The following is an 11,403-nucleotide window of genomic DNA, read 5'->3' as shown; positions in this document are numbered from 1 at the left end:
GGGGAGGGGGACAGTAATCAAAATAGATTGTATAGAAATCTATTTTTGATAGAAGAAAAGTAAATAAAATGAAATTCCAACTGGACCCAGCATTGGAGCCTTGTGGGAGCCAACCAGGCTTTGGTTCATCAGTGCTATATCCTGCCTTCTCTTTCTTGGCCCTCAAGTGCTTATTCTAGGGAGAGTCCCACACAAGAGGACATGGATAACTGACTATCTTCTTAAATGAAATGATGTCCAAATCTTACATGGTAAAACTGAGGATATCCAAAATTAATTTTGAAGCAGGAACTATTTTTCTGAAACAGAAAATCCAGAGGTTTGGGTGATCGTCTTTGGATGGAAGAAGAAACAGAGGCCCAGAGAAGGGAATGGACTAATGAGAAATTGCTGTGGAACAGTCTCTGTACACTGTAAATGTGTATGACTCTCACTGGTTAATAAACAGATGACTGGCCTGCAGCTGGGCAGGAAGAGATTGGGCAGGACAGCCAGACTAGGAGGATGCTGGAAAGAAGAGAGGAACCCGAGGAGATGCCATGAGACACGGTGAGCAGGATGGGAAGTACATACATGAGATAAACCAGCCTCTGGACAGTACATAGATTAATAGAAATTGATTAACTTAGGTTGTACGAGCTAGCTAAGAACAAGCCTAAACTATCGGCTGAGTGTTTATAATTAAGTGTCTGTGTGGTTATTTGGGGATTGGCTGGCAGGACAGAAAAGTTTGCCTACAAGGAATCTAACACAAAGTATTTTTCCTCATTCCAATATGATCGAAAAGGCTTGGTTGGCCAGGCAATTGGTAGGCACCTTCAATCCTAGTCTCTTGCATGCAAGGCCAGCAGTCTACCCCCAAATCACATTGCTAGCCCATGTGCTAGAAGTCTTCAAACAATAGAGCATGCAGAAATACACACCCACCACAAACTTGTACAACCCAGGGGTTCCCAGTGCTGTCTGCGCCTGGGGAGGAGACGTGGAAAACGAGAACTCAGACTGTAACTCCAGAGATGATAATGCTCCTGTTTGGAGGCAGGGCCTGAGCTATGACATTCTCCATGAGACCTACTGATAAGACAGGGTCTTGAACCTCTCTGTGGTTTAGGCCTTTGTCCCCTTCTCTATACTGTGTCCTTGAGTTTGCAAGTACATGGCAGGAACATCACTGGCCTTTACAGATGAGGCCTCTTCATCCTGGGCCTTCCCATGCCACCCCCAGGACTGTAGCTAAGGAAGTCAGAGGTGATAATAATCCGTATATTTATTATGGTATCATTACCCACTGGTGATTCTATGGACAAAGAGAACATGGGAAGGGTCTACTCACCTGGTCTGATGTCTAATTTCACGTTTACTTTTTTATCATTCCCTAGACCAGGAAATTGTACGCGGCAGCAGTAGGTCCCACTGTCAGCTAGCGTCACATTCTCTATGGTCAGGAACACATCTCCTTTGAGGAAATTTCCCTTTAGCTGGTATCTTCTGGATTTCTGATATGTCACATTTCTTTCATCAGTGCCAAGCACCCAATTGACACACCATGAAGAAGGACAGGGTCCCTTGTCCCAGCACACATGCACAGATGTCCCATGGGCAGGTGGTATGTATGATTGTAGTCACAGGGCAAGTATGCATTCTTACTGACCTGACTGTAAATGCATCTTCCAAAGACCCTACACAGAGAGGAGAGGGGAGTTAGATGGTGAGGGGGTGGGTCCATTTTTGTTGGTAATGCATCATAGAATTAAAGAGGGAACTGTGACTGCCCTTTTAAGAGAAGGATTGACTGTGCCAATGATTCTCTGTCACTAGAGGAAGCCAAGAGTCTGTTTGGACACTTACTATGATTGCCCATGCCTTTAACCCGGGATCTTGGCAGGTGGAGACAGGAAGATCCCCAACTAGAGACCAGACTGAACTACAGAGCAAGTTCCAGGCTAGCCTGAGTGATAACACCATCGCTTAAAAAACAAACGAGAAGTCCGGAAAGTGATAACTGCCTTTAATCCCTGTACTGAGGAGTCTGTGCCAGAACTGCAGTGAGTTTGAGGCCAGCGTGGGCAACCTCTGCTCATCCCCTAAAGTGCCTGCCTCCATTGGTCTGACGTGGAGCATGGGAACTTGCGTGTCTCTCAGTTCCCATGTGTTCTGTGTCCCTGACTCCCCACCCCCCAGTTGCAGAATCTTGGTTCTCAGAGAGAATAAGTGTTAACAGCTCTTTGAAAATAAAAGCCAGAGCCAATGGAGTCAACACTCAAGGAAAAAAAAGGTCATTGTTGCCATTTTTAGATCAGGGATCTAAGCTAATTGTCTGGTCATTAGCCAAGGATTAGAGGACCTAATCACCACAATACAGTGAACAAAAACCTTGACAAATAAGAAGCTGGTGCGTTTCAAACTGCTGGGGTCACTTTAATGTTCAACATTAGTTCCTTTCAATACATTTGTATGTGCACATCTATGTAAGAAAGCAGTCAGCCATATCAAATGGGCATGAAACCACGACTCCCTTTCCACACTCTTACCAGTCCATGCTGATCACTTTGAGCCCAAACATTAAATAGTTCTCCACACACTGCTGTTCCCTGACATGGTGTGCACACAGAGAAGCCTACTGTGTGCACACCCCCCCCACACACACAGAGAAGCCTACTGTGCACGCACACACACACACACACACACACACACACACAGAAGCCTACTGTGTGCACCAACCTGCACTTGATTTTCTCAGTAGCACTGTGACTTCTGGCATTCTGTACCCAGATGATTACTCAGGCTCGTGGCTTATATCACGAATGCATCACATTTATTACCTGCTTTCCGACTGTAGACATTTAACATGCTGCCAAACATGTGCTGTTACAACCATCCTTGCCATGACCATCCCTGTATCTCCCTCCTGCCATCTGTGACATACCGATGTCACCACTGCTCAGCTGTGAGCTGAGCTTGCACACAAAACTCTTCAGTAAAAAGAAAAAAGAATCAGGCAGATCTATGTGACTTTGAGGCCAGCCTAGTTTACAGAGTGAGTTACAGGATAGGCTCCAAAAGCCACACAGAGAAACCCTGTCTTGAAAAACAAAACAAACAAACAGGCAAAAAAGTAAAAGGAACTGGGCAGTTGTAGGAAGACTTTTTCCTACATGATTGTTTTATAATATATTTGTGCATTGGCACCTCTGCTGGGCTGGAGAAAATTCCCTTGTGCCAAAGTTGACCATTAGATCCTAGCCAAACTCTCCTGACCTGCTGTTGGCTGAGCTGTGGTGGAAGGTAGGCTCAGTGCAGAGGGTGAGGGGCTTCAAGGCCTGTCTGCTCCAGGCCTTAGGGAATTCTCTGCAGTTTTCACTGTTCTTCCAACAATGACATCAACCATCCTCCTTAGGCTAAGAATTCCCAATACACACGCAGCAGCCTCACCATCCTGGAATCTCAGGTAAAGTCTCTGAAGTCTGACATCCACACCCTTCTAGCTGCTTCTTTCCAGTCAGGCTGTCACAAGACACTCTGGGCAGGGCAGCCTGCTGGAAGCTAACTGCTTACAGTGTTCTGGGAAGATACAGATCTTCTTGGATTATTTATTTCCTTATTACTGTTATTTGACTTTTTATCCTGATTTGAATCTGAGTCAAAATCACAAGCGTCCCTGTAATCATCCAGTTTTCTCTAATGCCAGCACCGTGCACCCCATGGAACCTTGATCAAAATGAAGAAACTGGCATAATATTGTTAACTGAGCCCTATTTCTAAGTGTGGGGGGGGTTTCCTTGGATTAGTTCCTTAAGTGAGAATACTTCAGTTGGGTATAAAATGCCAACACGTGAGTGAAAATCCAATACTGGGCAGGGAGATTGCTAATGTGCTGTCAGCCTGGTCTACAGAACAAGAGCCCGCCCCCAAAAACCAAAACCCAAAACAAGGGTGGGGATACAGGTCAGTTGTATAAATAAATAAATTAGCTAAGTAAATAGATAACATGTAAAGATTATGCTCATCTATCCTGAAATACTAAAAAATAAGACATATGGAAGAAAAGACAACCATGGATTCTGGTCCCCAGAACTAGAGCGGATGGAGAATCTAAGACCAGGCTCGGCTACAGAGACTTGAGATTCCTGGGTTACATGAAACCTCATTTCAAAACAAATAAACAAAACACCAGCCAGGCTGCACTAACACAAATAGAGTCTAAGTTAAACACTGGGCTTTCCTCATGCTCCCTTCATTGAGCATTAGACTCCCCTGGAGAGGTCTGTGTAATTGCTTCATACATCTAGACCAGCACTGTCTGCTACGGATACAATGAGAGTTACGTGAGCAGTTTTAATTTTCCACTACACATACTAAAAAGAAACAGGCGATAGGGCTTGAGAGATGGCTCAGCAGTTAGAAGTACTTGCTGTGTAATCATGGAGGCAAAACTGAGCATCCCAGCACCCACCTAAGGAGACACCACTCCAAGAGCACCTGATTCCCAGCCCTGAAATGGGGGAAGGGGAGCAGAGGGGAATTGTAGTCTTATGGCTTCCAGTTCACTGAGAAAACATGAGGTCCAGATTCAGGGAGAGATCCCGACTCGATGGACGAGGCAGAGAAAAAGAAGGGGACAGCAGACACCCTCTTCTATCCTGTGTGTTCATGTTCACAACCCAACACAAACACACACTTGCACATTCACAGTGCAATGAAAATAGTAAGAAAGTAGAGCCTCCATTTAATACGTATTAATGCATTGGTGAGTCTTCTCAAATACTCAAATGACATGTACATATAGAACTTTAAGGCCCGAGAGATGGCTCCATGGTTAGGAGTACTTCCTGCTCTTGTAGAGGATCCTGGTTAGGTTCTCGGCACCCACAGGACAACTCATCCCATTTATCTACAGTTCTCTGGGATTCAAGTCTCTCTCTCGGTGCCTGTGGGCTCATCCATACACATGGTGCATGTACATACACTCATCCCTCCCTACTCATATTAATATAACATATTTTAAAAAGATTAAAAAATATTTAAAATAATACAGACCCTTAAACTAAAAATCTTTTTATTTCATCCTGTTTATCTACTAGGGATGGAACAATTCCTTCCTTCATTCCTTCACTCACTCTCTCTGTCTCTGTCTCTATCTCTCTCTCTCTTTCTAGATAGGTTCTTACTATATCAAACTCTCTAGATAGGCTAGGCTAACTTATTCTCTCTATATAGACCAGAATAGCTTCAAACTCACAAGGATCTGCATCCTTCTGCCTTCTCAGTGTTTCCCAGTTTTCGTATGCCAAAATGACCACTAGATCCTGGTGAAACTCTCCTGACCTGGTGTTACTGAGCTATGGTGGAAGGTAGGCTCAGTGCTGATGGTGAGGGGCTTCAAGGCTTATCTACTCCAGGCCTCAGAGAAGTTCTCTGCCCTTGTCATCATTTCACCCCACACAGACAACAACCACCTTCCTGTTACAACAGTAAATTCCTGTTACAAGTGCATCAGCCTCACCATCTTGGAAGTTCAGGTAAAGACTATGTAATCTGATATTCCACATGGTTCCAGCTGCTTCTTTCCAGTCACAAGAATACTTTGGGCAGGACAGCCTGCTGGAACTTAGGACCCAGCCTCAGTTTACCTCTGAGACTTTATTGGGGGCCACCATCTTGTTCTAGTTAGAATTTTGGTTTTGACACCCACACAGATCTTTATTGGGGTTCTCTGCTCCTGTCTTGCTGCTGCTAGGCCTCGACAGAGGTGACACATTTTCTTCTTTCAGAACAGACCTCAAAGGTCACTTCCCAGTCAGTGTGCTCCCCCCATTTGTGTTTGTGGAAACGGCTGCTCTAAAGCGTTCAGTTCCAGTGCCTGAGCCCTTGTCCTCTGAGAACTGAGACGATACTCAGCTTTACTATCAAGGAAGCGTGTGAGTTCTTAGGCTGTTGGGAGTATTTAGATCTTCAACGTGGTGATGGCCTCCAAGTACAACTAAACTGGCTCTTTTTTTTTGTTTGTTTGTTTTTCAAGAGACAGGTTTTCCCTCAGCCCACCCTGGCCCGGAACTTGCTGTGTAGCTGAAGATGACCCCAAACTTCTGATCCTCCTGCTTCTACCTCCAGAGAGTGCTGCAATTACGGGTGTATGAGACACTGGAGTTTCCTGCGTGCTACAAAAGCCACTTTACCTACTTTTACACCTTCAGACCCGAAGTTATTTGTTCAAATAGACAAATAGCTGTGTGTGCTGAGCACTGTAAGGAGAAACCCCAGTTCTAGAAGCCCAGGCATGTTAAAAAGAGGCACCTGAGAAAGCAATGTAGAAACCCACACAGAGGGGCTAGAGAGATGGCTCAGAGGTTAAGAGCATTGCCTGCTCTTCCAAAGATTCTGAGTTCAATTCCCAGCAACCACATGGTGGCTCACAACCATCTGTAATGGGGTCTGGTGCCCTCTTCTGGCCTGCAGGCATACATACAGACAGAATATTGTATACATAATAAATAAATAAATATAAAAAAAAGAGAAAAAAAGAAAAAGAAACCCACACAGAAAGAGGTTGTGTTGTTGGACTTTTCTGTAAGTATGGACGTATTTATAAATTAAAGAATATTTTTACTTTTTCAATTAGTGTGTATATGTATGTTATAGAAAGATCTGGATTTAAGACCCAGGTTACTCTTGCTGCAGTACTGAACTATTTTCTCATTCTGCCTTCTGGCATATTTGACAGTATCAAAGGTAGGGGCTAATGTACCCTGAGAACACACTGTGACCAGACACTGGACTAACCATTATGGTCTCATTTTTTATTGAATTCTTACAAGACGTAGCTTGTGAGTTATATGACATGATGGGAGGGGACTTAACCTATTTTCCTCTCCCATTTCAGAAAAATTAAAAGAGCTTCATAGAATTTAAGAGCATAACTCTACCCAGAAATGAGATGAGATTAACATCCCTGATCGATGTGCCCTGAGATCAGCTTCTTCTGTCTCCTTTGTCTTCTCAGAGAGCTTCCAACCTTGGCCCTAGAAAGAACTGAGCTCCTCCTTATGAGGCTGACACCTGAGGAAGCTGATGGTCGGTGTTCAGCTAGAAAGGACCCTGATTTTACTTTATCAATCCTTTAGTTCTGATATAAGCAACAGTGCCAGCCCAGAGTTAATCAGAAAATAATGAAGATAATAATTCATTACACTAAGTATACTTAATATCTAATTAAAATAGAATCATTTCTTATTAAGCATTTTTAAGCTTAAGGTTTAAGTAACAGTCAGCAAAATGGTTCTATGCATAAAGACACTTGTTTGAGACCTGAGTTCATTCCCCAGGACTCACATGATAGAAAGAAAGAACTGCTTTCTCCAAGGTGTCTTTTTATCTCATGTGCCCTTGATAGCAAGTGCGCTCACAGACACATAGACACACAGGCACACAGACACACACCACAGATAGACACACACACATATATACAAAGAGAGAGAGAGAGAGAGAGGAGAGAAAGAGAGAGGAGAAAGAGACTAATTGAACTCTAATATTTGTAAAAGTTTTATGCAAGACATGGACTAAATGGCTATTTTTAATAAAATTATAATAGTAGTAAACATTTTTCTTTACTTATTTGGCCAAATCTGTGAATATTCAAGATTTTTATAGAGGCAGGAGGGCAATTTCTGAGACAGGAAATCTAGAGGTCTCCGTGGCCACCTCTTGGACATAAGGAGAGGCAGAGACTAACAGAAATCAAAGGGCTTGGATAATTTGTGACTTACCCAGAATCCTAGGCCAGGGAGCCAACATATGTGCCTGTCATCTCATTCAACCTCATATAGCATGCACCACACACACATGCACAGACACAGACACAGACACAGACACAGACACACACACACACACACACACACACACTCACACAGGCACGTACCACACACACACACACACACAGGCACGTACCACACACACACACTCACACAGGCATACACACACATTTATATATATTGAGATAGGGTCTTTCTATGTAGCCCTGGTTACCTGGAACTCATTAAGTAGACCAGGCTGGTCTTGAACTTACAGAGAGACACCTGCCTTTGCCTCACAGCTGTTGAGACTAACAGCGTGTACCACCATGCCTGGCTAACCTGATATAATATTTCTAGTGCAGAGAAACACCCATGCCTTTGCTTTTGTGTCTTTTCTCCCCGTAGGCTGTGGTTACAGATACACAGCCATATGGTGGGGGCCCACGAAAGTGAGCCTGCACCGCCTTGACTGAAGGTCGGAGAGTGTGAGTCTACTCTTGCTCTTTCCAAGTTATCAATAAGAGGTCTAACTTAAGGTATGGTTACAAACAAGGTATCTTGGTCTAGGGTATGGTTACTTGGCGTTTGGGGTACTGAGGTAGCCCACTGCGATGGATTCTATTCACTCTGACCAAAGGTCAGAGAATTCAAGTCTATTCCTGTTTCTTCAAGGATATGACAGGAGGTTTGCCCCAGAGAGTGGTTGCCTACAAGATGCTTGGTCTCAGGTGTGGTCATTATATGTCCTGCCTAAACAACAGAATACTTAACTAAGGATAAAATTGCTTAGTGCTGCCAGTATTGAAGCAGGCAATTGCTCTGTTCGTTCAATGTATCATGTTAAAGCAGTCTTTTGCCTCCTCCGCTTTTGGATTGGAAACCAAACATGAGACTATTCACTATTCATGGGATTGCCCTCCCAGTTCTGTCCTATGTCTCTGTATTTCTTTTGTACCTCTGTTCTGTCTGCCTGGGGTTTCTAATCCACACGCTCCAAGCCTGGAACGTGTGAACACTGTCGAGGCTGGACCCTAATACCATATCCTGCTTTTCACATAGGTTCTTTCTCACATTCAACCTCAGGTCCTCATTCTTGGGAAAATCCTTTTATCCACTGAGCCATCTCCCCAGCTCCCTTGACAACCTTTGACATACAAGCTGGGAATATTCCATACAGCAAGTGAAAATGCCTAGCTCCAATGAACTGGTGAACATGAAAAAAATGGCAAGTCAATTTTCAAACAAACAATGCTTTTATTTTTTAATTATTATTTTATCAATGGATTATATGTGTGTTTTGCCTGCATGGATGCCTGTGAATCACAGACTTGAAATTTCCATGGATTCATAAAGAAAGTGTCTGATCCCCTGGGGATAGAGTTCAGACCACTGCAAGTCACCTTGTAGGTGCTAGAGATCTATCCAAATCCTCTGGAAGAGCAGCTTGTATGCTTACCATTGAGCCACAATTCTACCCTCCAAACACTGCATTTTATTAATGAATGTGCATACAATCAAGTGTTGGAACTATCTTCTTCCAAGGCAGGGTGCAGGTAATGGAATCAACTGTGTTTTGAGAGATTGATATTGAAACACCATTCAATATGATCAAACAAGGCTTGTTCCAGGCAGGACACAATTTTAGTCCCAGCATTCAGAAAGCAGAGGTAGGTGGGACTCTGCGAATTCTAGGCTAGCCTAATCTACAGAAGGAAATCTCAGGACAGTAGAGGTTACTTAGCAAGATCTTGTCTCAAGAAAACAAAAACAGCCAGACTGGTCTAAAGAGCTAGTTCCCCGAAAGCTAGGACTGTTACACAGAGAAACCCTGTCTTAGAAGCGGGGGGGGGGGGGGGGGAGGAAACAAAACAAGGTAAAGCTAAAATACACATTAATTAAACTCCTCTCCTTCTATCCTATTAATCCCAAATTAACAAATTTTCCTATAGTATGAGAAAATTACCAAACATTAAGTATTTCAAATGAAAACAATTCTTTAAAGAAAGAGATCATGTAAGAGGTCTATGAATGTAACAAAAGTTAAGTCATTTATTGAGCACAAACTCCTGATCTCTTATTATTATGAAATATCCTGGGAGAAAATTTACACTGTAGGTTTTCCATCTTCAAAGAACCTTAAGATTTATTTGTATTTTTGTACCAGTATGTGCTCACAGGGCCAGAAGGGAGGTGGTACATCCGCTGGAGCTGGAGTCCCAGCAGATGTAAAACTCCTACTGTCAGTGCTGGGAGCCCAGCTCAGGTTCTCTGCAAGGGCAGTATACACTCTTAGCTATGAGCCATCCTCACAATTCCTCAGAGACTCTCATGAGTGACATTTCATTGCAACGATCATGATACATCAAGGTCAGTGTGGAAACATTAACATAAAATTGATGAAGAGAAATAGAAACTCAGAACAAGTTACCCAACTGTTGCCACTCAGTGTTAGGATTAGAGCCCAGGTCTTGTTTTTTTTTTTTTCATGTGTGCATGCCCTATTCTCCACTGAGTCCCAAACGTTCAGTTTCGAAGAATGCACTGTGTTTGACTGCAAGCAAGTTTGGGGAACAGGACAGACAGATTTCTAGTCCTCTCTGCTGGATGGTTTTAGCAACCAAGATAGGAATCCATTCTTGCGTTATCAATGATTTCTCTTTCATGGATAAAAAAATCATGGGATCCAGGGCAGGGTACCCTGCCATCTCTTAAGACTGGAGGGGGAGGGAGGAGGGGGAGTGGGGGAACGGGAGAGGAATGGGAGGAGGGGAGGAAGTGGAAATTTTTGAATGAAAAAATAAAAATATATAAAAAAAGAATCGTGTGATCTAAAGGAATCCCCAAATGTTAAAGCAAACATGTTTGAGAAAAAGTTCTGCCGTGAACAAAGACCGGACATCATTTTAACAGTGAGAGTAGGGACAGACAGCGAAAGGGCCATCTTTTCTACTCTTGCTGGAAAGCAGGAACTCCCCATGAAACAACACAGGAAAGAGTCCTGGAGCTTAAAGTGGGTGTCCAGCTTGGTGATATCTCATTGCTGTCTTCTACTGCAACTTAATCTCAGACAGGAGGGCCATCTTCAATAACGTAGATGTTCTCTTGGGCTCGTGGTCGCCTGCTCTCTATATTCTGTAAAGTTCCGATCCTACAGACACGAAGTGCTACCAAGCTGCAGAGAGAGAGATGTTGAAGAAAACAGAGTGAGGTCACCTTTCAGGTCCACGAAGAGCTTTCATCTATGGTGTATACTCAGGATTCAAGGAGCCTCTTTCACAAAAACAGTACCAGTCAACAGCTCCACACAAAGCCCTAGTAGTAAGTTATAGGGAAGTATGTTTAATAGGCATCAGACTGACTAAGAATTATTTTTAAAAATATCAGTTCATATTGGCATCCATCAGGGTATGCACACACAATGGGAAAAGATACCTAACATCAAGAGTAAGATACCTAACATCGAGCTGAGTTACCTAACTGAGATGTGCCCTTGGGGACTGGGCTAGGACCTGGATGACCGCTGGCTTGACAACTTTGCACTGTGACTCCTTAGAATGGGTCAGGAGCATCTGGTGATCTCAGTGAGACCCCTGGAGTCCATATAAAGGTAGAA

The sequence above is a fragment of the Microtus pennsylvanicus genome, chromosome 11 (genome assembly GCF_037038515.1).
Source record: "Microtus pennsylvanicus isolate mMicPen1 chromosome 11, mMicPen1.hap1, whole genome shotgun sequence".
NCBI lineage: Eukaryota > Metazoa > Chordata > Mammalia > Rodentia > Cricetidae > Microtus > Microtus pennsylvanicus.
Note: the sequence above shows the minus strand (reverse complement) of the source record.